At 44.3% G+C, this 27,910-nt stretch overlaps 1 long non-coding RNA gene across 2 annotated transcripts in view; it reads left to right on the forward strand.

Moving 5' to 3' along the window:
• Positions 1-27,910, forward strand: part of LOC144687849 (uncharacterized) — a 123,080-nt gene that overhangs the window by 15,398 nt on the left and 79,772 nt on the right. The window contains exon 1 of one of the 2 annotated variants that reach the window (XR_013578229.1): positions 11,359-11,760. The exons of the other annotated variant lie outside the window; for it this stretch is intronic. This is a non-coding gene — a long non-coding RNA (uncharacterized LOC144687849). Of the gene's footprint in view, positions 1-11,358; positions 11,761-27,910 lie in introns of those variants that run through there. 2 annotated transcript variants of the gene reach the window in all.

The raw sequence follows: 27,910 nt of genomic DNA on the forward strand, positions 1-27,910 counted from the left end.
CTTCTGGCTGAAGATGGTTGCAAGTGCTTCAGCCTTGACTTTTGCATTAACATGCTTGACTCCATTATCATTGAAGATGGGCAAGTGTCAGGCAATGGCCATCACCAGCAAGATAGAATCTAACCATCTCCCTTGACATTCAGTGGCATTACTATCACTGGTTCACCCACTCTTCCTATTGTTATTGACTTAATGTCCACCAACATTCCCAACTGGATGTGGCAGGACTGCAGAGCTTTGATCTGATCTATTGGTTGTGGGATCACTTTGTATATAGTATGCTGCCTTTGGTCTTTAACACACATGCAAACCTGTGTTGTAGCTTCACCACATTGATACCTTATTTTTAGGTATGCCTGGTGCTGCTCATGGCATGCCCTCTTCAAGGAATGATTGTTGATTCCCTAGTTTGATGGTAATGGCAGAGTGATGGATATGCCAGGCCGAGAGGTTACAGATTGTGGTTGAATACTATTCTGCTGCTGCTGATGGCCCACAGCCCCTCATGGATGCCCGGTTTATAATCATGCTGGAGTCAATGCTGGTGCCAGAAAGGCAGAGTTGGGTTCCAATGTTATGCTTTTTGGAAGCTGAGTCTGTGCTTGTTGGTGCCACAGAGGGATATCAGGCAAGTTATGAATAGAAGGGGACAGAGCCCTAAGGCACCAAAAGTATTGTGTCCATATTGATTGGAGATTCTCAGAAGTTCTGAAGGCATTGTTATATCCATGAACACTAGCATCTCTCTTTCATATATCTTTTGAGTCAGCTTTTTTTTGCTTTTATTTCATTATATTGCATTATACAATTGCTATCCTCTTTAATGAAATGAAAGTCACTTTGTAGCACTTCAGTACATTCCACAGCTCTTGAATATTATGCTTGTTAGCTTTCAAATGCTTTAGCGCAGTATTATTCCATTTGCATCAATGAGGGTAACTCTGTTTACATGGTCTCTGTTTACTAAGGTAGTCAAAATGCACTCAGTACCATGCAGTAATAACTATCACATTGTATTTGTGTGGGTTGCAGATGTGATGAAGAAAGGTTGATATAGTTCACAGTCTCCTCACTAGGCTAGAGTTGCCCTGCATCATGATTGTCTTATACTGCATACCAGAATGGAGACTTGATTCATGTTTTTTAAAATGCATGATCTACTTCAATATTGTTTGAGAATCATCAAAATGCACAGAAGATTGTAGATCTAAATGAATTACATTCAAATGTCATTATTATCATTTCATAAGATTGCACTAAATCATTTTTCCAATTAGGATGCAAATTAAATTGAAGTTTGAACTCTTCTGCCAAGTATAATGGCCTTATAACAATGACCAGGTAATAATGACACCATAATTGGTTGGGACTATAATTACATTCCATACTTAATTCACATTTCAGCCTGTAATCAAGCTGTCTATATTACTAACAGATATATTTGAATCTCTGCATGATGGTTGAGGTGACCAGCTGTAGTATTTAAGACTACATGAAACAAGCAGAAGCAATCATATGTAACTGTATGTGCATTCATGGTCAGGTGAATTCAGACCAATGGTTTCCAAAGCTCTCACAAACTGAGGTTTGTGTCTGAATCTGTTGTGGACTGCCTGGGATTACAGTTTAGAGATTGATTGCTATGTTAGCTCCATTATCAATGTAGCAAATGGCTACCAGGATGATAGAAGGTGAACTCGATGGACTTTGAATGTTTTTTCAAGCGATTCCTATCTTACATTGGAGAGAACTAATCAGAGATGCAATGCTGCCATTTTCTGAACCCTTCCCTGAAGTAGTCAAGTCAGCAAGGTGGAGAACATGCAGCTGTTAGTCCAGGAACAATCATCAGATGCTGTCATTTCTTTTCAGTGCCTTTAGAATTCTGCTGCACACCCACCAGCTGGAAAAAATGTGATTTTTATAAAATTCAGTACAAGAAAAATTGTACCTCAGTGCTGGTGAAACCCACCCCAATTATAGCTATCTGTCCATGATAATCTAGTTCTCCAAAAGATATAAAACAACTTTTGTTCTTTTTTAAAGGGGTTGTGTTGGTGGTAATTTTTCATGATTACTAAAACGATGACTATCAGTCCTGGAGAATGGATATTTTCCACTTTTTATGCTCAGTGGCTTAGACTTTCCAATCAGGTATACATTTGACTGTCATGAAGCTATTAGTGTATAACATTTTGGAAAATATTTTTCTTTTGAAATAGAGATTTAGTCTAATTGGATTAAAGTCACCTAGTCTGGGTGCTTTGATGTGTACTAGTTTTGATATGTAAGAGGGATAGCGTGCATTTGCATTTTTTGAATACAGCATTCAAGAAGTGGAGTGAAAACTTGGCGCCTATCCAACAGATACCAAGCCATTTGTTTATATTACTAATAAAATTGGTACTATGAAAGGGGTTTCATTGTTAAAAGGTGAAGTTCAAAGAGGCTGGTGAGACAATGAGAATTTGATTTCAATCAATGGTGGTAGGTATAAGTTCAGCAGTTTTCCAATGTGCAGAGCAGCGGCAATGTAAGATCAAAAGGCAGCTGCAAGCCTCCAACACTGGTTCCACAGGAATCAAAGTGACAAGAGCCTCATTTCGCATTCGTAAGGTGAAAATACTTTGCCTGGTGTTTGGTTAAGTCTATGGGTTGCTATTGCCTTAATGGAGGTTAGTTTGGGAATTTGTTAAAAGTTATGATCGTAGTGATTTGAAGCCATGTATATAAATATATATAAAAATTTTAACCAGTTTAAAATTAATAAAATGTCTAATTTAGTTTAATGTAAAGCCTCGAGAACTGGTGGTCTGATTCCTGAATTTAGAGTCGCATCTCAAGCATAACACTTAAAATTATAGGTTACGACTGTTGTTTACAGTTTCCCTCTGGGATTTTTAAATAACTCCGCTTTACCACCTGCATTGGTCATAAAAATTTGGGGCTCGTCCGGGATAAATTATATTTCTAATTCTTCGATTGGTTAGGAATTGGTGAACCTTAAGCTTACGAGTGCAAGATGCACTTTGGATCCAGGAGTTGGTGTGGGGTTATAGGTGATAAATCCGATTGGATGTCTTCCTGGATGTTTATCATCACACGGCCTCCTGCCACACGCATCAATCCTTGTTTCCACCTCCTGATGGGGACAGGCCTTCCAAGGAGGCTGCTGGCAAAGTTGATAGGGTTTGCTGAGAGGCCTTCAGGAGGCACAGGAAGTCCGTGCAGCTCCCACTTAATCCCTAAACCAACATTAAATTCCAAGGGGCTCTGGGATAACTGGTGCCAATTGGCTCATTAATGAGTTTAATTGACATCCTGCTGCATTGGGGAAAGTTTCTTGCATTGGCTCCTTCCCACATCCAGTTTAATCACGGGGGGTTTTTCCACTGCCAGCTGACAATAAAGTGGCCCCGGCCACCATGTTTCCCGTCGCACTTCCACCCGTTGAATCGGTTTCTCTCTCCACAGATGCTGACAGACTTGTTGAGCATTTTCAGTTTAGCATTTTCTTCAGTGTCGGTATTTTCTGTTATTCCCTGAGATTGATTTTAACTCCGCCTTACTCTAGGGCAATCCTGGAGGGCTGGCTTAGTGGTTGATGTGGAAAGTGCATCGGCTCGACTAACATGCGCTGAGCTGGTGTATGTTTTTATGGCCCGCATCATTAACATGAGATCCCAGAGTTTAAAACACTTCAGCGATTGGGAGTTTGTCCATTGGTGAGAAGGAAAGCTGGAGCTGCCCCAGGGTTTAAAGGGTTGTCTTGGTTCACTGGTTTCAATGCATTAGGGTTTCTTTGTTAACAGAATGTTCGGAAAGAAGCCAAAAGCTGTTTTCCAAATTGGGCGATTGAGGCAGAGAGGCAGAAGAGGCGGTAGCAATGAAAGCAGAATGGGAGAGGGCAGTGACCTGAGTGAATTGCATCTCCTTAAGACATCTCACCTGGTGGAGTCCCTCAGCAGATGGCAAGTCACCGTTACGTTACAAGGATGTAATGCACTTACAGTTAGCCTCCTCTCACACTTCTTGACGTAAGTTTAGTGCTTACCTTGAAAGCCAATTATGCTGCGATTTGTGTTTTGTATTCCAATTCTTCACATGAAAGTGTTCCTTCGCTCATTTCCCAACATACCAAATTACCCTTCTATTTCATTTTGGAGTTGTGCAATTCTGGTCATTCCTCTTCAGTGTTAATATGATAGAGGCATGGAAACAATGCAAAGATTCATTTGAGTGGAACAAATTTTTTTTATTCATTCAAGGGATGTGGGCGTCGCTGGCTGGGCCAGCAATTATTGCCCATCCTTAATTGCCCTTGAGAGGGTGGTGGTGAGCTGCCTTCTTGAACTGCTGCAGTCCAAGTGGTGTCAGTACACCCACAGTGCTGTTAGGGAGGGAGTTACGGGATTTTGAAAGGTAATATTTATAAATTTAAAAGTTTAAAAAATAGGCCTTTTTCACTGGAACTGAGAAAATTAAAGAGGCATGCAGCAAGTTTTCAAAATTGTGACCGTTTTTGAGAGGGTAAATTGTAAAATTGGTCAGCAATTGAACAATCCTAGGCCTATTCTTCCATTATCAACCCTAGAAGAGCAAAAGGGAAAGTTAGAAGAATTATTTTTCACATGGAAGACGATTAAAATAGGGATCATTTTTCAGCAAATTAGTTATTGAGGTAGATACTAAAACCTCAATTAAAAGGCAAGTGTTTGAAAAGAAAGAATATAAGCATTGGAAGGCTAGTAAAAGATTAGAGTTTTTTTTTAGATGTTGGAAACAGCCTGCGATATGAAAACGGCATACAGTAGCCTGGTGGTTAGGGCATAGGAGCGACACACAGGCATCCTACGGTCAAATCTCATGATGGCAAATTATGGCATTGGACTCAATACACCTGATAATTTAAAAGTTGGCACCAGATAAAGTAACCATGGAAGCTTGCAGATTGCTGTTAAAAAATCAAACCGGTTCATTCATGACCTTCAGGGAAGGAAACCTGCCAGTCTTACATGGTCTGTCCAACATATGGCTCAATGACACAGTATCTAGCGGACTCTTAATGTCCCCTGGGCAGTGGGCAATAGCGCCATCTACATTTCAATGGCGAGCAATAAATGGATTGCTTCATGCCCTGTACATCCTGTGTCCGTAACATTTATATTTAATCAGATTATCTGGGAATGGTTTCCTCAGAGAATATCCACGTGCCCTTCTTGATTCTTCCTGATGTGACCTTAAGCCCCATAAGAACAAATGCCTCAAAAGACACTAGATAAATAGAAACCACATGTACATATGCAAACCAGAAGAGTTCGCTCTGTTTCTCTCTCCACAGGTGCGGCCAAACCTGCTGAGTTTTTCCAGCATTTTCTGTTTTTATATCGGCATCTTTTCTAACTTCCTTATTTTCTTTTGCTCTTTTCATGTTGGTGCACAGTACCCTATCTGCACTATATACCCCTTGGTACTTCATTTGCCAAACACTAGGCAACCCACCACATCACTTACCCCACCATAGCACTGCACAAACCACAACCCAACACAAACCCACATGCTACCACAACCACACTACAACACCACATCACTTTACAACCCACCACAAGCCCATATTCTACCACAACTACACTACAACACCACATCACCATATAACCCACCACAAGGTCATGCACTTTGGTAGGAAGAATAGAGGCATAGACTATTTTCTAAATGGGGAGAGAATTCAGGAATCTGGAGTGCAAAGGGACTTGCGAGTCCTAGTCCAGGATTCTCTTAAGGTTAACTTGCAGGTTGAGTCAGTAGTTAGGAAGGCAAATGCAATGTTGGCATTTATTTCGAGAGGACTAGAATATAAAAGCAGGGATGTGCTGCTGAGGCTTTATAAGGCTCTGGTCAGACCACATTTAGAATATTGTGAGCAATTTTGGGCCCCGTATCTCAGGAAGGATGTACTGGCCCTGGAGAGGGTCCAGAGGAGGTTCACGAAAACGATCCCAGGAATGAAAAGCTTAACATATGAGGAACGTTTGAGGACTCTGGGTCTATACTCGATGGAGTTTAGAAGGATGAGGGGGGATCTGATTGAAACTTACAGAATACTGAAAGGCCTGGATAGAGTGGACGTGGGGAAGATGTTTCCATTAGTAAGAGAGACTAGGACCCGAGGGCACAGCCTCAGAGTAAAGGGAAGACCTTTTAGAACAGAGATGAGGAGAAACTTCTTTAGCCAGAGAGTGGTGAATCTATGGAATTCATTGCCACAGAAGGCTGTGGAGGCCAGGTCATTGAGTGTATTTAAGACCGAGATAGATAGGTTCTTGATTGGTAAGGGGATCAAATGTTACGGGGAGAAGGCGGGAGAATGGGGTTGAGAAACTTATCAGCCATGATTGAATGGCGGAGCAGACTCGATAGGCCGAAGGGCCTAATTTCTGCTCCTATGTCTTATGGTCTTATGGTCTAAACCCACATTCTACCACAACCACACTACAACACCACATCACTGCACAACCCACCACAGACCCACATTTCACAACACATCACCACATTGCACCACAGCACTACACACCGCCTCACACCATACACTCCACCACACAACACCGCTCGCACCATCACAGCACAAGCTCCATCACAACAGCACTATTCCAATCAGCAAATTGGAACATAGCCAAGGTGGTACATTTGATGAGTGCTTATTTTTATGAACAACATTCTATTACTACTAAAAAATGAAAAGTATAGGCTAGCAACATGAATCAACATTCCCACCATGAATAAATATTGGGTACGAAACATATTTGTCACTGAAGATTACCCTAATATTTCAGTGCAATGGCTAGAATTTACATAGGGTTATATTAGTGGGGCTTAACATTCTAATCCTATTCCTTTGTCTTCTTCTTGTAGCTGGCTTTTATCTTATAATCTCAGACAGTGGAATGTCATTCACAAATGTTGAGTATTCATCCAGTATTTATCATCCAAGGAATTTCTAGCTTGTTATCTCTTACCAAAGAGATCAACATCATGAAAATCCACTTTACAAAAGCTTAACACCCTGATCTGAACGTTCTTGTCTTGTTATTTGAATGGAGGGACTAACCCAGCTATCTACAAGGGAGGAATACACCTGGCAGTGTGCACCAGAAATGGTGCATCCCTAGCCCGAGCTTTTGTGGTGTAAAATTGCTGTGTTGGTGAGGCACCGTTTGTCACATTTATTCCTCTGGCGATTGCCCAGGGCCCGGTAGTGCAATATTTACTCAATAAATCAAATTTGTGGAGCACTGTGTAATTGAATCTCGACTAACGTCCTTCCACTCAGCGCCAGCCTCTTGTGTACTGTTGGAAGAATCCGCCCCCCCTCCCTCCTCCAGCGTATGTGGCTGGGGGTGGATTTTAAAAACCTTTAACTAGTCGAGCTTGAAATGATCCTCTGCAAGGTCCTCATCCAACTATCTGGCTGTAATTGAGATTGGTAACAGCTGTGAGGCATTGCCTATGTGGAGAACAATATGTGTTAAAAAACTAAACCAGAAACAGAAGCCTGGATGAGCAGAAATACTGGTCATGATATGAATATTGAAAATTCAGCAACAATAAATAGAATGATGAATGATAACTGGAAGACGGGCAGGTGCGCTCACCCTTCTGGGTGAATGCTCTTTGAAAGAAGGTACAAACCAGGTGAAAATAGAATTGAGCCAAAGATTAATATTGGAAGCTAATTATTTCCAGATCACTGGATCGAGGTTGGCCAGGAAGTTCCTGATCTGAACTGAAATAGAAACCAGTGGCAAGTAATTGGCTTGGAATTTCATTCTCCCCCTCCCTCAGAACCAGTCCCCCTCCAGGTTATTTTTTTTCACCTTTGCTTCATTAATTCATTCATAAACTCAGGTTTTTAATTTCAGCTTGAATTAAAGGGTCGTTCCTGGCAGCCAAGTATTTTTAGAAGTGTGATTTTGCAAAACGTTTAAAAGGAAGAAAGGTTTGTATTTATTTAAGGTCTTTTACAGCGCCCCAAAGTGGTTTATAGTCCTTTTGAAGTGTAATCCCTGTTGTAATATACAAATATAAGATAAAAACATAATATAAAAATTGAGGTAGCCAATTTGTGCACAGCAAGCTCCTCCAAACAAATGTGATAAGGACCATGTAACCTGTTTTAATGATGTTGGTTGAGGGATAGATATTGGTCAGGACACTAGGGCAAATTCCCCTGTTCTTCTTTGAAATAATGCCATGCGAGCTTTTACATCCAGCTCAGAGGTTTAATGCCTCATCTGAAAGTTGGCACCTCCAACAATGCAGCACTCCCCTCACTGCTACATTGGGATGTCAACCTAGATTTAGTGATGAGGTTGACGAGTGGGGCTATGAACCCTAGGAGACGTTAAATCGAGACCTGTGTCTCCTCTTTCAGGTAGACATAAAAGATCCCATGGTACTACTTTGAAGAAGGACAGGATACTTCTCCCTGGTACACTGATGAATATTTAACCCCTCAACTAACATCACTAAAAACAGGCTATGGGGCCATTATCACCTTGCTGTTGTGAGAGCATGTGCGCAAGTTGGCTGCTGTTTTTACAATAGTGACTATGTACACTACACAAATATTTAATGGGCTGTAAAGAACTATGGGAGGTCCCTGGAAGATGCTATATAAATGTAATTGTTCTTTTCATGGTATTAACTAAATATGTATGGCACCTCTAGCATGAATTGTATTCCATTAAGCATTAAATTCTCTCAAGCAAGAGGTGTCTTTGAATGTCTTAAAACCTAGATTGATGTTAGTGTAGTGAAAATGAAACTGAACAAGACCTAGGGGTCTGAGTACATTCGATGGTAAACATATCCCAACTATTAGAGAGCAGCAAATCACAAAGTTCAATAGGTGGTTGAACGAGATAACCACAATGTAAATATGTCAGAGGAGGTGGTGATCAACAACTTATGCTATGTAGTGGCTTTTAATACAGAAACATGTCCGAAGGCATTTGACAGAGGCATAATCAAAGTAAACTTTATAGTGCTCTGGTCAGGCCATTATCTTGAATCCTGTGTCTGGCTGTCAAGGAATAAAAGAGACTTTTAAGTGCCAAAGGCAGTGCAGAAAGGATGCTAGATGGGAAGCACATACAATGTTAAATTGAAGGAAATTCTTGCTTACCCAAAAGGTAAACATGGGGACATGAGGAGGAGATGGGGACCAGAGCAGGTGGAGAGGTGGCTGATGAGAAATATGAGGCAGCAAAAGCTCAATTTCTGATGTAAGGAAATTTTCAGAAAAAATGATCTGTTTGGGCAGCATTTCCCCCCACACCCCCCCTCCCCCGTCGGTGGGGGATGTGCGGGAGCAGGCGCGGGCAGGCGGGCTCCTGATCGGTGCCCCCGGTTGGGGGCGCGCCACCATTTTACGTGGACGTGGCCAATGAAGCTGAGCGCTCCCTGTACGGTTGGGGGTGGGGGGGAGGGTTCCCTGAGCCAGGAGTGCGCTCTTTCGAGCATTCGCGCGGGAGAGCGCACAGACCTCCCTGAGGCAAAGTGCCACCTCAGGGAGATTGGTGGAAGTTCTAAAAATTTTTGGAAGGGTAGAAAAAAATATTCCTGACATGTCCCCTTATGTGACACGGTCACATGAGCTGGGACACGTCAATTTCTTTTCTGTAAACATTTTATACACATTTTAAATCCCTCATGAAACCCCATCTTGTCCGTGGATGAGGTTTCATGGTTTCTCTGAAGGCCGCCTGGGCTCTTTGCCTGCCCGCCAACTGTAAGGTTGGACGGGCAGGTCCATTGATTGGTTTAATTACTTTTTTAAAGGCCTTAAGTGGCCGTTGACAGTTTGGTGGGCCTGCAGCCGAGCCTGCTGCGCGCCCGCCGAACTGAAAATCTAAATGACGCGCGGTGACGTCGGGATGCGCGGCCGAAGTCATCTCGCGTCATTTTACACATCGGCGAACGGGCCTCGCACCCCCCCCCCACTCGCCGACCAGAAGATGCAGCCCCTTGTTCAAGGGCTTATGCAAGGGATGGGAAGGAAAACAGGAATCCTGAACTCACATTCTGAAATGAGTTTTGCTGCAACAAATTTAAGGAGCTAAGTGATACCAAACAATTAGTGTTGGATGCATTTTGATAACAGAATTTTTAATGACGTAATAATTTTGATGGGTAACTAATGTTGACAGCCATTGATTTGAAATCCACTGGGACTGACAACCGGCTCCTGGCCTTTATTAGATACACATTGCTACGCATGGCAGCGCCCTGCAGTATGTGTGAAAGAATCTGAGGCCTGTTGTGTCCATTGTGTGCCCTGTGCAGTGTCAAAGAAGTACTGACCTTTTGGACATGAGTCATGAGTCGACACAAGTCTTGAGTCAGCCTCATTCAGGTCCCAGGTTCTATACAATTATTTAGTTAAACACATGTAAATCTCCATGCTATATCATAGAGAGGTATAGCAGTACAGTGGTTATGTTAATGGACTAATAATCCAGGATCTGGTGCCATGGGCCTGAATTTTTCAGGTGGCAGGGTCTCCCAGCCTGCCATTTGAAGAGGGACACAACGGGGAACGCATCCCCGCTGACTCCAAGTGCCTCACAGCCATTTCATGCTCGTATGAGCGCCAATTGGCTGCAGGCAGAGATTCCACCACTTACTTGGGAGGAAATCCCACCTGATTGGCCAACAGCTCTCCAGTCCCTGCAGCGACAAGAGCTCTGCCATCTGAAGCCCTCTGAAGGTAGCGATTGTACAGTGGGGCAGGTAGGGCCTCAGACGGGAAACCTGCCCTTGCCCTAAATAAGGCCTTTAAATGGCCACTTAACAACCTTTTCCCGCCCAGCCTCAATTTTTAGGCTGTTGGGCAGGTAACAGTTTGGGGGCGGGGGGAAACGCGTAAATAACGTAAGTTAGATTTCGGGCAAGAAGTGGGTGGTCGCTTCCATCAGAAGCCTCCTCCTGACTGTAGCCACCCTCCCCTTAAGACCAGGTGGCCTTTGAACCTCCCTCCCCTCCGGGCTGATATCCCGAGACCCCGATAGCCCCTCTCACAACTCCCTAGGTCTCCCCTTCCCTTCCCGCCCTGGGACCCCTGCCACTCACTTGCCCTCCAGTTCCCGGGACTTGGTGCCAGGCAGTTCCCTGCAGTGCCTCTTCCAGCCACTGCAACGCTGTGCTTGGAGGGACTGGAGAGCTTTCAGCCAATCTGATTGGACAGAAGCTCTCCAAGGTGGGACTTCCTCCTGAGTGAAAGGTGGAAGACTGGCCTTATGCCAATCAATGCTCATTAGAGTGAAATATGGCACCCGGGCTGCTGGAGTTGGCGGAGATGACTCTTCAGTCATCTTGAAAATTCAGGCCATTATTTTATAGGCCAGATAGTACAAGAACAATTTTATTTGATAAAATGGCTGCTAAATTTGGCTCTGTGCACATAGTTTTATGGTGCTGAGTATGCTATTGTGCCTCCAAAATGGTGTCCATGGCGCACATGCACACTCCTGTGCTAGCTGTACCGAATGCCATTTTGCTGATGGTGTTAGCAGGTACTCAGGGAGTATCTGCTGGAAGTATACGCAGTAGGCAGATAGTGACTTCAACCAGCATAGAATGCTATTTAATGTCAGGGATCCTAATGCTCCACCTGATAACACCCTTGCTTACAGCTGAACATTTATTCAACTGCAGGAAGGATACTCGTCAGAGCTATTTAAAGCGATCATCAACAACTTTCAGGTTAGTTTCTGATTGACTTCTCTTGGTGTTTGCTGCCTTTGTTTGGTGATTTCCAGAGTTGTTTGGAAGTTACTGAAGTCTACAGGAGTGTTTTAGTATATGATGAACGGCTTTGTCCTGTTAACCCGTATTCTGAAAAAAATCACTTGCTTCCTGACATGGGGTGCAGTAGTTTGCACTCCGCTTGGTCCACAACATGACAGAGAGAGTGGGCAGAGGTGGCACAAAGCAGGATATACTGATGGAGGAAGGAGGAGGAGGATGAGGAATGAAGGCTGTGTCTGGCCAGGGTGCTGTTCTAGGGTATTTGAAATGAAAAAAAAATCACAAGGGTGAGGGTGGGGTTGTGGTGTGGGGTTGGGGGGGAAAGTAAGCCATGAATCCTTGCACCATTTACAGCTTTAAATCAGAAAAGATTGTGGCATGAAGGGCAAGTGGGATGTGAGAAGGGGGATTAGATCCCATCATCTTTGATGGTCTCCGCCCCACCTCTGGTCAATCTAATCATGTCGAGCCCCATCTTATTCGTGGGGGTAAGGACATTCAGCTGTGCCTGCCCTGCCTGTGAGGTGCTGCTACCTCTGGTTATGCACCCCCTGGTCCTGCAAGAGAGACTGAAATGTGTTAATGAATATGGTGCAATGTCTTTGCGAGATATGGCTTTCATGGATGAATAGCTTCAATAGGAGCTGTGAAATATAAGTGTTAGGGGGAAATAAAGGAATACAGTAATGATCAAGGGACTTGACTTAAAATATCCCAGCATGCAAAACCACAATTGCTAAGTAGTTAACATTTAAAGTTCAGGCTGGGGCGGAGAGAATGCTGAACCTTGCACATTCTCAGGGCTTGAGAGCATCAGCAAGGCCAAATTGGATGAAGAAGAATGTAAATATGATAGAAGAGTTAGACTGGAGTCAGAGAATGGCAATAACATAGATTAAGTGTGCTCTTCAACAGATAGGGGAAGAACAGATGGTCCCAGTTTAGATAGGAGGGCAGGTCTCTGCCTGGGTGTAGGTGGGACCACATGTACCTTTGTACCAGAGACTTGTCTGTTTAATGTAAACCTATATGTTGACAAGATCGAAATCTGGGAACTGCTCTTGTACGTGACCAATAATGTATAAATATGATGAACACTTGTAAAATAAAAACAGAATTACCTGGAAAAACTCAGCAAGTCTGGCAGCATCGGTGGAGAAGAAATCAGTCAACGTTTCGAACCCTCATGGCCCTTCAGCAGAACTGAAGCATAGTTTCAACAAGGGAGAAATATAAATTGGTTTAAGGTGGGTGGGGGGGAAGAGACACATTGAGGGTGTGGTGTGAGCAGATAATCAAAAGATGTCAGAGACAAAAGGGTCAAAGAGGTGTTGAAGGTGGTGGTCTTTGTCTGAGAAAAGTGCTAATTAAGAATGCAAGACAGGATATTCAAAGTACAGCTCTAGTGGGGGTGGGGTGGAAAGACTAAAGGTTTTAGTTTTAGATTTAAAAATAATGGAAATAGGTGGGGAAAGAAGAATCTATATAAATTATTGAAAAAAAAGGCGGGTGGGGGGGGGAAAAGAAACGGGGTGGGGATGGGGGGAGGGGGAGTTTAAGATCTAAAGTTGTTGAATTCAATATTCAGCCCAGAAGGCTGTAAAGTGCCTAGTCGGAAGATGAGGTGCTGTTCCTCCAGTTTGCGTTGGGCTTCACTGGAACAATGCAGCAAGCCAAGGACAGACATGTGGGCAAGAGAACAGGGTGGAGTGTTAAAATGGCAAGCGACAGGGAGGTTTGGGTCTTTCTTGCGGACAGACCGCAGGTGTTCTGCAAAACGGTCGCCCAGTTTGCGTTTGGTCTCTCCAATGTAGAGGAGACCGCATTGGGAGCAACGAATGCAGTAGACTAAGTTAGGGGAAATGCAAGTGAAATGCTGCTTCACTTGAAAGGAGTGTTTGGGCCCTTGGACGGTGAGGAGAGAGGAAGTGAAGGGGCAGGTGTTGCATCTTCTGCGTGGGCATGGGGAGGTGCCATAAGTGGGGGTTGAAGAGTAGGGGGTGATGGAGGAGTGGACCAGGGTGTCCCGGAGGGAACGATCCCTACGGAATGCCGTCAAGGGGGGTGAAGGGAAGATGTGTTTGGTGGTGGCATCATGCTGGAGTTGGCGGAAATGGCGGAGGATGATCCTTTGAATGCGGAGGCTGGTGGGGTGATAAGTGAGGACAAGGGGGACCCTATCATGTTTCTGGGAAGGAGGAGAAGGCGTGAGGGAGGATGCGCGGGATATGGGCCGGACACGGTTGAGGGCCCTGTCAACGACCGTGGATGGAAAACCTCGGTTAAGGAAGAAGGAGGACATGTCAGAGGAGCTGTTTTTGAAGGTAGCGTCATCAGAACAGATGCGACGGAGGCGAAGGAACTGAGAGAATGGGATGGAGTCTTTACAGGAAGCGGGGTGTGAGGAGCTGTAGTCGAGGTAGCTGTGGGAGTCGGTAGGCTTGTAATGGATATTGGTGGACAGTCTATCATCAGAAATTGAGACAGAGAGGTCAAGGAAGGGAAGAGAAGTGTCAGAGATGGACCATGTGAAGATGATGGAGGGGTGGAGATTGGAAGCAAAATTAATAAATTTTTCCAGGTCCCGACGAGAGCATGAAGCAGCACCGAAGTAATCATCGATGTACCGGAGAAAGAGTTGTGGGAGGGGGCCGGAGTAGGACTGGAACAAGGAATGTTCCACATACCCCATAAAGAGACAGGCATAGCTGGGGCCCATGCGGGTACCCATAGCCACACCTTTTATTTGGAGGAAGTGAGAGGAGTTAAAGGAGAAATTGTTCAGTGTGAGAACAAGTTCAGCCAGACGGAGGAGAGTAGTGGTGGATGGGGATTGTTGGGGCCTCTGTTCAAGGAAGAAGCTAAGGGCCCTCAGACCATCCTGGTGGGGGATGGAGGTGTAGAGGGATTGGACATCCATGGTGAAGAGGAAGCGGTTGGGGCCAGGGAACTGGAAATTGTTGATGTGACGTAAGGTGTCAGAGGAATCACGGATGTAGGTGGGAAGGGACTGGACAAGGGGAGAGAGAAGGGAGTCAAGATAACGAGAAATGAGTTCCGTGGGGCAGGAACAGGCTGACACGATCGGTCTGCCAGGACAGTTCTGTTTGTGGATTTTGGGTAGGAGGTAGAAGCGGGCCGTCCGAGGTTGGGCGACTATCAAGTTGGAAGCTGTGGGAGGAAGATCTCCAGAGGAGATGAGGTCAGTGACAGTCCTGGAAACAATGGCTTGATGTTCTGTGGTGGGGTCATGGTCCAGGGAGAGGTAGGAGGAAACGTCTGCGAGTTGACGCTCAGCCTCCGCGAGGTAGAGGTCAATGCGCCAGACAACAACAGTACCACCCTTGTCAGCGGGTTTGATGACAATGTTGGGGTTGGACCTGAGAGAACGGAGTGCAGTGAGTTCAGAGAGAGACAGATTAGAATGGGTGAGAGGAGCAGAGAAATTGAGACGGCTAATGTCACGCCGACAGTTCTCAATGAAAAGATCAAGAGAAGGTAAGAATCCAGAGGGAGGGGTCCAAGTGGAGGGAGAATATTGGAGGTGGGTAAAAGGATCCGTTGAACGGGGAGAGGACTCCTGCCCAAAGAAGTGAGCACGGAGATGAAGACGGCGGAAGAAGAGTTCAGCATCATGCCGAGCCCGAAATTCATTGAGATGAGGGCGTAAGGGTATGAAACTAAGTCCTTTGCTGAGCACTGAACGTTCAGCATCGGAGAGGGGAAGGTCAGGGGGTATAGTGAATACGCGGCTGGGGCTGGGATTGGAAGATGGGGTGAGGACGGAGGGACAAGCAGGGGTGGAGGGTCCCCGATGGGTGTTGGAGTCGATGAGTTGTTGGAGCTTGCGTTCCTTAGCACTTGAGAGAAAGAGAAAAAGTTTCTTGTTGAGGCGACGGATGAGGCGAAGAATAAAATGAAACTGGGGGCACGCGCAGCTTTGAAAAAGGGTGCGGCGGTGCTGCTGGAGGGAGAGGTCAAGTGTGTTCATATGGCGGCGCATGGCACTGAGTGTGGATCTCAGAATGCGACGGGAACAGCAGTCCGAGAAACGTTTTATGTCCCGGAGATACCTGTAATCCTGGGTGGGTTCGAAACAAGAGGGATGGAATTTCAGTTGAAATCCACGTGGGGTGAGTCGGAGACGGAGACAGTCACTGAGAAAGGAGATATGGCTGTGAAAGCGGGTTTTAGTAAACACCTTGTCAAACACCAGGAGAGAAATGGAAAGCAATGAAGGTGAGCAGGGCAGAAGAGACAGTCGGAAATCCTGTCGGAGGACAGAACCATACTTCTTCCAAGAGGGCATTTTTTTGAAGAGAGGTGGCAGTCAATCAAACACAAAGATAAAAACAAAAAGCTAAAAGCTACTGCGGATGCTGGAAATCCAAAACAAAATAAAAACAGAATTACCTGGAAAAACTCAGCAAGTCTGGCAGCCTCTGGATTACTAGTCAGTGACATTATCACTGTGCCACCATCTCCTCCCTGAGAGAAGTATAGATTTATCTATAGGGGGCCAGGAGATCCTCCAGCCAGACCCTGAGAAGGCGTCTGGAGCTGTGCAAATCAGCAATGTAACCTCGAAGACATGGACACAGCGCCAAAAGAAGTTCAATGACCTGACATGAGTGGTCAAAGTCAGTGAATGCATTTTCCAATGGCACATTCCACTAACTGCACCATTAGCCTCAAAGCTGCTAATGAACTGCATCTCCATCACTTATCCACAAATGATCTCCTATCATGGCTCATACCTAACCTTCATATGCTCCACCTGACCCTCTCACACTTTGCCCTGTTGCACACCTCATACTCACTTGTAGTTTGGCAGAGTACTGTCTCAAGCTGCATTGAGATGGTGCCCTCCTTGGAATTGCTCAAATAAACAATCGTAACCTGTACCTGAGTCTCCTGTGGTCCCTTCATCAAAGACACCACAACAATGAGTATGAGGTGTGCAACAGGGCAAAGTGTGAGAGGGTCAGGTGGAGCATATGAAGGTTAGGTATGAGCCATGATAGGAGATCATTTGTGGATAAGTGATGGAGATGCAGTTCATTAGCAGCTTTGAGGCTAATGGTGCAGTTAGTGGAATGTGCCATTGGAAAATGCATTCACTGACTTTGACCACTCATGTCAGGTCATTGAACTTCTTTTGGCGCTGTGTCCATGTCTTCGAGGTTACATTGCTGATTTGCACAGCTCCAGACGCCTTCTCAGGGTCTGGCTGGAGGATTTCCTGGCCCCCTATAGATAAATCTATACTTCTCTCAGGGAGGAGATGGTGGCACAGTGATAATGTCACTGACTAGTAATCCAGAGGCTTAGGATAATGTTCTGGGGACATGGGTTCAATCCCACCATTTAGCTGGTAGAATTTAAATTCGAGTAATAAATTGGAATATAAAGCTAGTCTCAGGTGACCATGAAACTATCAGTTGTTGTAAAAAACCCGTCAGGTTAGAAAGTCTGCTGTCCTTACCTGATCTGCCCTACATCTGACTCAAGACCCACAGCAATGTGGATGACAAATGCCACATCCCATGACAGAATTTTTTTAAAAAGCAGCTCTCTCCTCCTGTCCATCTCCTCCACCAAGGCATCCAGTGCAACATTAGTGAAGCTTGGAGTATGATTACTGCCCTGTTTCAGGCTGCCACAGTCCCTGGGTCACAATCTTGGAATTCCCTCCTCAACAGCACTGCACGTGTATCTGTACACCACACGGACTACAGTGGTTCAAGAAGGTGGCTCACCACTGCCTTCTTAGGGTAATTATGGATGGGTAACAAGTGCTGACTTTGCCAGCTGGTGATGCTTATATCGCATGGGCAAATTAAAAAAAATGGAACAGCTTTTATTGAAGTCACATGAGACTCTGACACACGTCTGCAGCCTTTAACATGGTTGAACACACCATCCTCCTCCGATGCCTCCCCACTGTTGTCCAGCTGGATGGGATTGTACTCACCTGGTTCCATTCTTAACTATCTCATTGTAGCCAGAAAATCACCATCAATGACTTTTCTTCCTGCTCCCGCACTGTAACCTCTGGTATACCCCAAGGTATGTCTGATATACCTCAAGGATCTATCCTTGGTCCTTTCCTTTTTCTCAGCTACATGCTGCTCCTCAACATCAAATTGCGAAAGCACAGTATTAGTTTTAGTGAGAAAAAAACTTCTTCACACAACGAATGGTTCAGGTTTGGAATGCACTGCCTGGAAGTTTGGTGGAGGCAGGTTCGATCGAGGCATTCAAGAGGGCATTAGATGATTATTTGAATAGAAACAACATGCAGGGGTACGGGGAAAATCAGGGCAATGGCACTAGGTCATAATGCTCATTTGGAGAGCCAGTGCAGACATGATGGGCCGAATGGCCTCCTTCTGTGCCGTTAAAATTCTGTGATTCTGTTTTCATATTTACCCTGATGACACCAGCTCTATCTCACCACCGCCTCTCTTGACCCCTTCACTGTTGCTAAATTATCACACTGCTTATCTGACATCCGGCACTGAACAAGTAGAAATTTCTTCCGATTAAACATTGGGAAGATATTGCCAAACTCTCTGCTCTCTAGCCACCGACTGCATCCCTCTTCATGACAACTATCTGAGGCTAAACTGCAACATTGGCATTTAATTTCTCCCTGAAATGAGCTTTCAACTGCATATCTGTGTGGCCACTAACACTGCCTAGTACCACCTCCGTAACATCGCTCCTCTCTGCCCCACCCCACCTGCTGCTGAACCCCTTACATCCTGGCTCGACTATTCTAATAACTGATAGCCAGCTTCCCACATTATTTCTTCCTTAAACTTAGGGTCATCCAAACTCTGCTGCTCCTGTCATGACTTGTACTAAACCTCGTTCGCCCCCTCCTTGCTTGTTGACTGACACTAGCTCCTGGTTAAGTAATTACCTGATTTTCAAATCCCTCCACGGCCTCACCCCTCCCTAGCTCTGTAATCTCTTTCGCCCCACAGCATCTCAGAGAAACCTGTCCCACTCTAATTTTGGCCTCTTGAGCAACCTGGATTCCAATCACTCCACCATTGGTGGAAGTGCCTGCAACTGCCTGGGCCCTATGCTCTGGAATACCCTCCCTATATCGCTCTGCCTCTCTTTCCTCCTCTAAGAGACTCCATAAAACCGACCTCTTTGACCAAGCCTTTGGTCATCTGCCCTACTGTCTCCTTATGTGGTTTGGTGTCAAGTTATGCTTTCTAATGCTGCTGTGAAGTGCCTTGGGGCATTTTATTACATTAAAGGTGCTATATAAATGAAAGTTGTTGTTCTTGCTCATTTTCACTTCTGTAACCAGTTCCATCACCTGCTCCAGCCTGAATGCACCTCCCCTTTAAAAAGTGCAGACTGGCTTTAAGTGATGCTTGCACGACACAAACCTGGACCTCCTGCTCAGGTTTACAGCCACTCAGCATTGCACTTTGTACTGGGTGCACACACCCATCATGTAAATCAGCCTGCAGTACGCACCCCTAACTTGTATGTCCAGGATTGCATAAGACCACTCAAAATAAAACCAGTCCAACTATACTCCTCCATATTTCAAGTAAATTACAACTAAATATAACTTGCTCACTGTACTACAAGCTGATGAGTGTTAAATTTAAGAATACCGAGTTTAAAGTGTAAATATGCCAGCAAGTGTATTTATGGCATGCTGAAAACCATAAATCTACCTTGAGCATAAATTTCCGGGTTACCCCTTACAGGTGATCATTTTAATCGGATGGACTGAAGCGGCTTCCACACTCCCAACAAAATTCGAACAATCCTCAATTTGTTGAGTTAATGGATAAGACTGCCTTGCAATTTAATTCATCTAAAACCTTTATGATCTTGAATGCTTCGATACCGTCTTGCCTGGGTTTTCTTTCTTTCGCTATATTCATGTGCAGTTTAAATCGCCTATATGTCCAGGTGCCTTCTACTAGCTATTAATTTGGTTGCTCTTTTCTGTGCCCTGCCCAGTGTTAGGGTGTTCCCACCATGCTTGTGATGGAGCTGAATCAATCCACTGCAACAGTTTGTTATCCGCCCCTTCGATAGGGTGGCTAATTGTGATTAAATGCATCCCGGGAGGATTCATCACATGACTTCAGCCATTAGTCGGGCAACACATCCTTGTGACACACTGCCTTCCTACGCCATTGGAAAACCAAAAGATTCATTACCCAATTGGATGATGCTTGACTGTCATTCAAACAGCCTTTTTTCTTCCCATTTTCACTATTTTTATATCTGATAAAGAGAAATGTTCAAAGAAAATGACAAAAAAAAAATCCCAATCTTTTTCAACGTCCCAATGATTTTTCTCCAGGGTTGCACACAGCAATGTCCTGAAGATTGATCTTCAATTCCTGGAGACTCCAGGCCAATCCTGGAGGTATGGCAAACCTACCCTGGGAATTGTTTCTCCCCCCTTTTTGGTTCCTTTACAGCTGCGCAATTGATGAATAAACCCAGATTGTATTCTGTCCTGTAGAGTAATATCATCTCATTCACATTCTGTTTATTCCCCCGCCCCAGTCCTCATCATTTGCCTGCCTTAATGGCGAGGTTAAGTGGGAAGCTTAACAAGGAGGTATTCAAAATCACGAAGGGGCTTGATGGAGTAACTCGGGAGAAACTAAGTGACTGAAAGGTCGGCAATGGGAGGACACAGATTTAAGGCAATCGGCAAAAGGACCATGGGGTAGATAAGGAGAAGCTATTTTCATGCAGCGAGTTGTTGTGATCTTGGATCTGCTGCCTGAAATGATGGTGAAAACAGATTCACTGGTAACAATAGGAAATATTTGCAGTGGGGATAGGACAAGGGAGCAGGATGAATTGGATGGCCCTTTGAAAGAGCCGGCAGAGGCAGGATGAGTTGAATGGCCTACTTCTGTGCTGTATGATTCCATGAATTACTGTTTTTCTGCCCAACTTGCTCGTCTATCAGATTCCATCTGCGTCCAATCCACGTTATTTGTAACCTAACAGCCCTGAGTTTGGCAGCATCAGTAGATTTAGGGGACTACATTTCCTGTCCCCACTTCCGAAATTGTTGATTGCACATTGTGAGTAATAAATGTTCATGCACTGATCTCTGGGGCAGGATGTGCAGTGCAGCTTGGGCAGAAAAAAAGTTTCTTTTCCCAAGTGGGGTGGGGTGACACGAAGTTGCACCTTCACAATTGAACATTTGCCAAAGAGAGGAGCCTGCGAATAAAAAGCGACCTCTGCAGAATGACTAGCTCCCTCTTTGTGGTGTGGAGAATTCTTATGTTGCCTCATTAGCGGAAAGGATAGCACAGCAGCCTGACACCACTGCTGCAAGGTCTCTGGCTGAAAATAGTAAATACTTGAGTGGCCCAGGAGAGGAGTCCTAATGCCTCCCCAGCCACAGTAGCAGCGCCGACCAGGACACAATCAATAATAAAACAGGCACTGCTGCCGGCACCATTAGGAATGCGTTTTAAGTTATAAGTGCAGCTGAAATGATTAAAAGGACCACATAAAGGGAGTAAGTTTGTGTGTGACTTTCCCATTACTGCCCGAATTAGCGTGCAGCTGGCATGTTGAAGTTGCCCAGCATGCGGTGTGCTATATGTGATTTCAGGCTTGAACAGTGCCTGGTGTTTTCACCTTCTAATCTTCATGTGTGATGAGCTCCCAGCTGGGCCTCTAATGTTCAACATTCCATAACTAGAGAAGAGTTCAGGGAAAGCCAATTTGCAGCCGTTGATTAAAAGGGTGACTTTTTTTTTTCTTTCACAGTTGTTTTATTCCATTCTTGGCTTGAACTCAGCTTGTCACCTGCGAGAGATGGGGAACGCTGGCACATTATTCCACAGCGTGCCCAGCTGTAGAAGGGAATAGCCACGGCCGGCTCTCTTTATCTCTCTCTCTCTCTCTCTCAGTCCTCGAAGCAAGGAGGGCACTTGCCACGGGGTACAGCCTGTGGCAAGGTTTTCCACGTGGAGCTTTTAACAGGGGGAGGCTGGTGCACTGCATCACCCACGTGCTTCTAGCTGACCAGGAAACTCTTCACAGAATCACACAGAAAACAGTGCAGAAGAGGCCCTTCGGCCCATCGAGTCTGCAACGACACATGAGAAACACCTGACCTCTTCCGCTCTTACCCCTGCTATAGGCATAGCAGAATGATTCACGGGTTGATTATCAACCTGTTTGGCCATGTCATGAACTCAGCTTCTGTGGCCATCAAGTCCTGGGGTGGGACTGAAACCCAGATTTTCTAGCTTCACTGCGCCACAAGACATGGGATCTCTTTAAATTTATATACCAACACCTTTGGGCCTTGCATCCTGTGTATTGCTGCAAAAAGAGGAGAAAGGACCCATTCCAAAATCCATGAGGGGCTCAGCTGAAGTCTCACCTTTTAACTTTTAGCTTCACTCATGACTGGGGATAGCTCTGTAATATTCAGAATTGCTCTTATCATTAGCTTCAATTCATCATAACATCCAATTATCTGCATTACCTTCTGCATTTTCTCTCTCTCTGACAGTTTTGATTAAATTCAGACTTCAGTCTTACTTCCTTTCATCTTGGTTAGTTCTTTTTAGACATCTTGGCTCAGCTGATTTTTTTTTATTCATTGATGGGATATGCCCATCACTAATTCCCTGAGAAAGAGGTGGTGGGCTGCCTTCTTGAGCCTTTGCAGTCCATGTGGTGTAGGTACACCCACAGTGCTGTTAGGGAGGGAGTACCAGGGTTTTGACACAGTGACAGTAAAGGAACGGCGATATATTCCCAAGTCAGGACGGTGAGTGGCTTGGAGGGGAATTTGCAGGTGGTGATGTTCCCATGCGTCTTCTACCCTTGACCCTCTAGGAGGTAGAAGTCATGGGTTTGGAAGGTGCTGTTGAGGGAAAGGATCCTACAGTGCTATTCAAAATTTTACATCACTATCTTTGATATTTCAGCACTGCACTGGAAGTTAAGTCTGGATTTTGTGCTCAAGTCTCTGAAGTAGGACTTGAATCTGTGCATCCTTCCACTGTTCTCCCACTCCCACCACGGGATGTATGTTGGATCAGCTTCTCATCCACTTGGGAGAACAAACATTTTTTTCCGTCGCACTGCTATCAGTGTGCAGACAATTATTATTTTCAATGTGCAATCGATAAATTTGGAAGTAGGGAGAGGAAACATGGTCCTCTCTCCCTCACCTGTGGTGCTGCCAATTCTCTCTTCTGAGTCGGAGGGCATGGCTTCAATCCTCATTCCAGAATTGGAGCATAACATCCAGTATTACACTTCAGCCCGGCACTGTGGCAGTACTGCATTGTACGAAGCTCTATCTTTCAGACGAACAAGAGCCCATGTCTACCTAGTTGAAGATGAGTAGCTGAATTATCCCATGTCCTTAACAATGTTCATGCTTCCCCAAATGTTAACCCATTTGCTATTTGATTTGCCATGTGCAAATTGACTTGCGTGTTTGTTTGTATAACAGTGGCTACACTTTATAGGTCATTTATTGGTAGTGAAATGCATTGAGATATAAGGACCTATGTAAATGCAAGTTCTTTCTTAACAAATAACTTTTTAACTGCCTTTCTGCTATCTAAGTGCTGATAAAGGTTTACATCTGAAATGTGAACCTATCTTTCTCTTTTGTATCTTGACTACCTGCTGTGCTGTTCCAGCATTTCCCATATTTAATTCATGCACCGCTAGAGCTCATCAAACGGTCTAATGTGTCCTCATATTCAAAAAGGGTGAAACATTAAACCGAGCAGCTATAGGCCTGCTAGCTGTTTTACATTGATCCCATGTAAAACAATGGAATCAATCATCGGGTGTAAACTTGAAGATTGTTGTACAATAATGATTGAAAAAACAGCAGCCAATTGTGAGTTCAGAAGGGGAAGATTCTGTCTGACCAATTTCCCTAACCCAAGTAGACTGTTGTAAGCCCAAAGGCATATTATACTGAGACTTCAAAAGGACCTGGACAAAGTTTCACAAGGAAGGTTATTACCGCTTTAAATATTTACTCCCTCCACTGCTGGTGCACAGTGGCAGCAGTGTGTACTATCTACAAGATGCAGTGTAGCAACTTGCCAAGGCTTCTTCAACAGCACCTCCCAATCCCATGACCTCTACCGCCTAGAAGGACAAACCCATGTTCCCCTTCAAGTCATGGGCCATCCCGACTTGAAAATATATTAGCCATTCCTTTATTGTCACTGGATTAAAATCCTGAAACTCAACTCCTGACAGCATTGTGGGAGTACCATGGGAATTGCAGCAGTTCAAGATAGAGGCTCACCACTGTCATTTTAATGGCAACTTGGGATGGTCAATAAATAATGACCTTGACATTGACACCAACATCCCATGAATGAAAAACAAATAAATAAATGCATACAACATAAATAAATACATAACGTTAAACTCATAACTGTGGGGATTTAGGGTAGGACCTGTATATCTCTAAATTCCACCATTCAATTAGATCACAGCTCATCTGCAACTTAACTCTACTTGCTTGCCTTTGATCCATATCGTTTGATACCCAGACCTGCCAAAAATTAATTGATCTCAGTCTTGAAATCTCTAATTCTCCTCAATATTCATGGGGGAAGAGAGTTCCACTAAGCTTTGTGTGAAAAATAAAATGCTTCCTGATTTCACCCCTGAATGGTCTGGCTCAATTTTTAAGATGGTGCCTCCAAGTCCTGGATTCAAAAAGTTAATGTGGGCGTGAGGAGTTTGTATATGACACCAAACTAGGATCAGAGAGGAACACCACAGAAATTAAAAATACGAGCTGGACAAAATATATAACTGAACAGACAGCAGCAGAATTTTTTTTTTACGGCCATCTATAAACTATTAAATGGAGGACATGTAAATGAACAATAATCATACTTCATAACTGTTACGGATGAAGTTAAAAAAGACTTAGGAGCTGGATTTTTGCCACCGAGGTAGATGGCTTGACTTTTGAAATTTTCCTCTAGTCCTCACTGCCATTTCTTATAATAATATAAATCCTTGAGCTTATTTGCTGTATAAGATACAAGGCACCAATCACTAATAAAGGATTTGGTAAACACATTGTGGGTTCATTTATTAAGACTAGGCACATGAGAATAATCTTACATTGTTGTCAAGCTTGGAGACATTAGGAGCTGCTGTTTGCTCTGTTGCTTAAAGAGTGAAACTAAAACTGTAGAACACAATACATCCATAATTTTCCTTCTAGTGATGTATCGAGACACATATTCACCCTAGTACAGGCACACTACAACATCCCCCTTTCTTTTTAAAGATACTTTCCCCTTCCAAAGATGTATAACTATTTACAATACATGTTCACATTCAGTTACCATTACATAATTGCATAGAACTGATGCATCTATGAGTCACTAAAGCATAAAGGTAATCTGCCCAGATTTTGTGATGCTAACCTTCTCTGAAGGTTTATTTAATTTCTCACAGTACTCTGTGGGCTGTCATTCTTGGATGTTGTTCCTGGTCGCATGTGGCATCTTGTCCTAGATGCAGCAGAACTGCACGATGGTTGAGGTGCTGGGATAGATCTGATTTGTCCTTGGTTATGCCTCACTGTTGTGCCTTTGTGTGCAATGACTTCATGGGACCTTGGTCCTGAACAATGCCTTGTCATCTCGGCTGGTTGTCATGTACCTTCCATGGGATCTTGATGTGAACTTGTTGTCCCAACTGTAAACCGGGAAATTCTATGCCTGTATTTTTCTGGTGCACATTGGTCATCTTCCTTTGTAGTTTTTCAAAGTGCTCTCTACTTTCTGGGAAAGTAGAATAGGTAAGAGTAGGTAAGTTGGTAAATTGCTAAGTCTGCCAAACATTGAGATCTGCTGGTGACGGAATAGTTGTACTTAAAGGTGTTGTTCTTAAATACAATAGTGCAATGTGTAGATCTTGCTTGGCCTGTCTACATTTGAGAATTAGGGATTTTAGCATGTGAATGATTCATTCAGCTAGGCAGTTAGATCTAGGGTAGTGAGGAGAAGAAGTAGTGTGTTTGATATTCCACTTCTTACACATATCATGAAATTGTTTAACAATAAATTATGGGCTATTATCCAAAATGATCTCTCTAGGCACCACAACTAACTGAAAATAACACTTATAGTGTGTGTGTGACAGTATTGCTTAGTGTATCGTGCAATTATTGAATAAGTGGAAAAGTAATTGACAATGACATTGAAGTCAGTGCCATGGACATCAAAGAGATCAGATGTGATTTTGGACCAAGGATGGGTAGAAATTTCATGTGGAATCACCTGTTCTTTGTGATGACAACTTCAAAGTCATTCACAATGTCCAATAGACTGTCTCTCTTGTGGGTCTTCTCATCCGATCTATGCCCATGTGTGAGTGATGAGTTTGTTGAAGCATATCAGGTCATGAAGGTTCCAATATGATGACCTGCCTGCCATGTGATATCTGACTGATTCCATTGAGTGTTACCAATGTGAGATCACAACATGCTGGTAGACCTGCAATTGCTGAGCCTTTAGTTTGCACAATGTAGAATATTTGTGACACTCAGAAGGATTGATTGTGCTTGCACTCCAGCACTATGGATCCGGCACATGGAATTAGTGAACTGTTATACACTAAAGGTTTCGCAGTAATAGCTTTCACCATGATTGTGTGTAGATGTCTTTTAGAATTCGCAGAGCTAGTACACTGGCATTGCCCATGTGTCTATACTGGCCAGTAATGAATAGTTATCAACTTTCTTAGGACATATGATTTGAATCTTGGCAAACACTTCACGGCTGATCTCCTATCTCAACACCATACTCACACTCTCTCCCCAAACCCCTAGACACCTTTAGAGTCTAAAAATCTATCTATTTCCTTCTTAAATATATTCAGTGAGTTGGCCTCCACAGCCCCCTGTGGTAGAGAATTCCATAGGTTCACCATCCTCTGAGTGAAGAAATTTCTCCTTATCTCAGTCCTAAATGGCGTAGCCCATATCCAGAGACTGTGGCCCCTTGTTCTAGATGCCCCCCCAGCCAGAGGAAATATCATCCCTGCATCCAATCTGTCCAGCCTTGTCAGAATTTTATACGTTTCAATGAGATTTCCACTCATTCTTCTAAGCTCCAGTGAATACAGGCCTACTCGACCAAATCCCTCCTCTTACAACAATCTTTTGGGGGAGGTGATAGCGTAGTGGTATTGTCACTGGACTAGTAATCCAGAGACCCAGGGTAATGCTCTGGGGATGTGGATTCGAATCCCACCATCGCACCTGGTGGAATTTTGAATTAAAAAACCTGGAATTAAAAGTCTAATGATGACCATGAAACCATTGTTGTAAAAACCCACCTGGTTCACTAAAGCCGTTTAGGGAAGGAAACCTGCTGTCCTTAGCTGGTCTGGCCTACATGTGACTCCAGACCCACACTCTGAAATGGCCTAGCAAGCCACTCAGTTGTATCAAACCGCTACAGAGTCACAGAAAAAGGAATGAAACTGGATGGACCAACCAGCATCAACCTAAGCACCAGAAATGAACAGCAAGCTCAGCCCTGTCGACCCAAAGTCCTCCTTACTAACATCTGGGGGCTAGTGCCAAAATTGGGAGAGTTGTCTCACAGACTAGTCAAGCAACAGCCTGACATATTCATCCTCACGGAATCATATCTTACAGATAATGTCCCAAACACCTCCATCACCATCCCTGGATATGGCCTGGCGAGACAGCAGAGGTGGTGGCACAGTGGTATACAGTCGGGAGGGAGTTGCCCTGGCAGTCCTCAACATCGACTCTGGAGTCTCATGGTATCAGGTTAAACCATGGGGAAGGAAACCACCTGCCGATTACCACGTACCAGCCTACCTCAGCTGATGAATCAGTGCTCCTCCATATTGAAGAAGCACTGAGGGTGGCAAGGGCACAGAGTGTACTCTGGGTGGGGAACTTCAATGTCCACCAACAAGAATGGCTCGGTAGCACCACTACTGACCAAGCTGGTTGAGTTCTAAAGGTCATGGCTGATAGACAGGTTCTGTGGTGGGTGTTGGGGGAACCATCAAGGGGGAAAAAACA

This window comes from Cetorhinus maximus, chromosome 1, assembly GCF_964194155.1.
Source record: "Cetorhinus maximus chromosome 1, sCetMax3.hap1.1, whole genome shotgun sequence".
NCBI classification, from domain to species: Eukaryota; Metazoa; Chordata; class Chondrichthyes; order Lamniformes; family Cetorhinidae; genus Cetorhinus; species Cetorhinus maximus.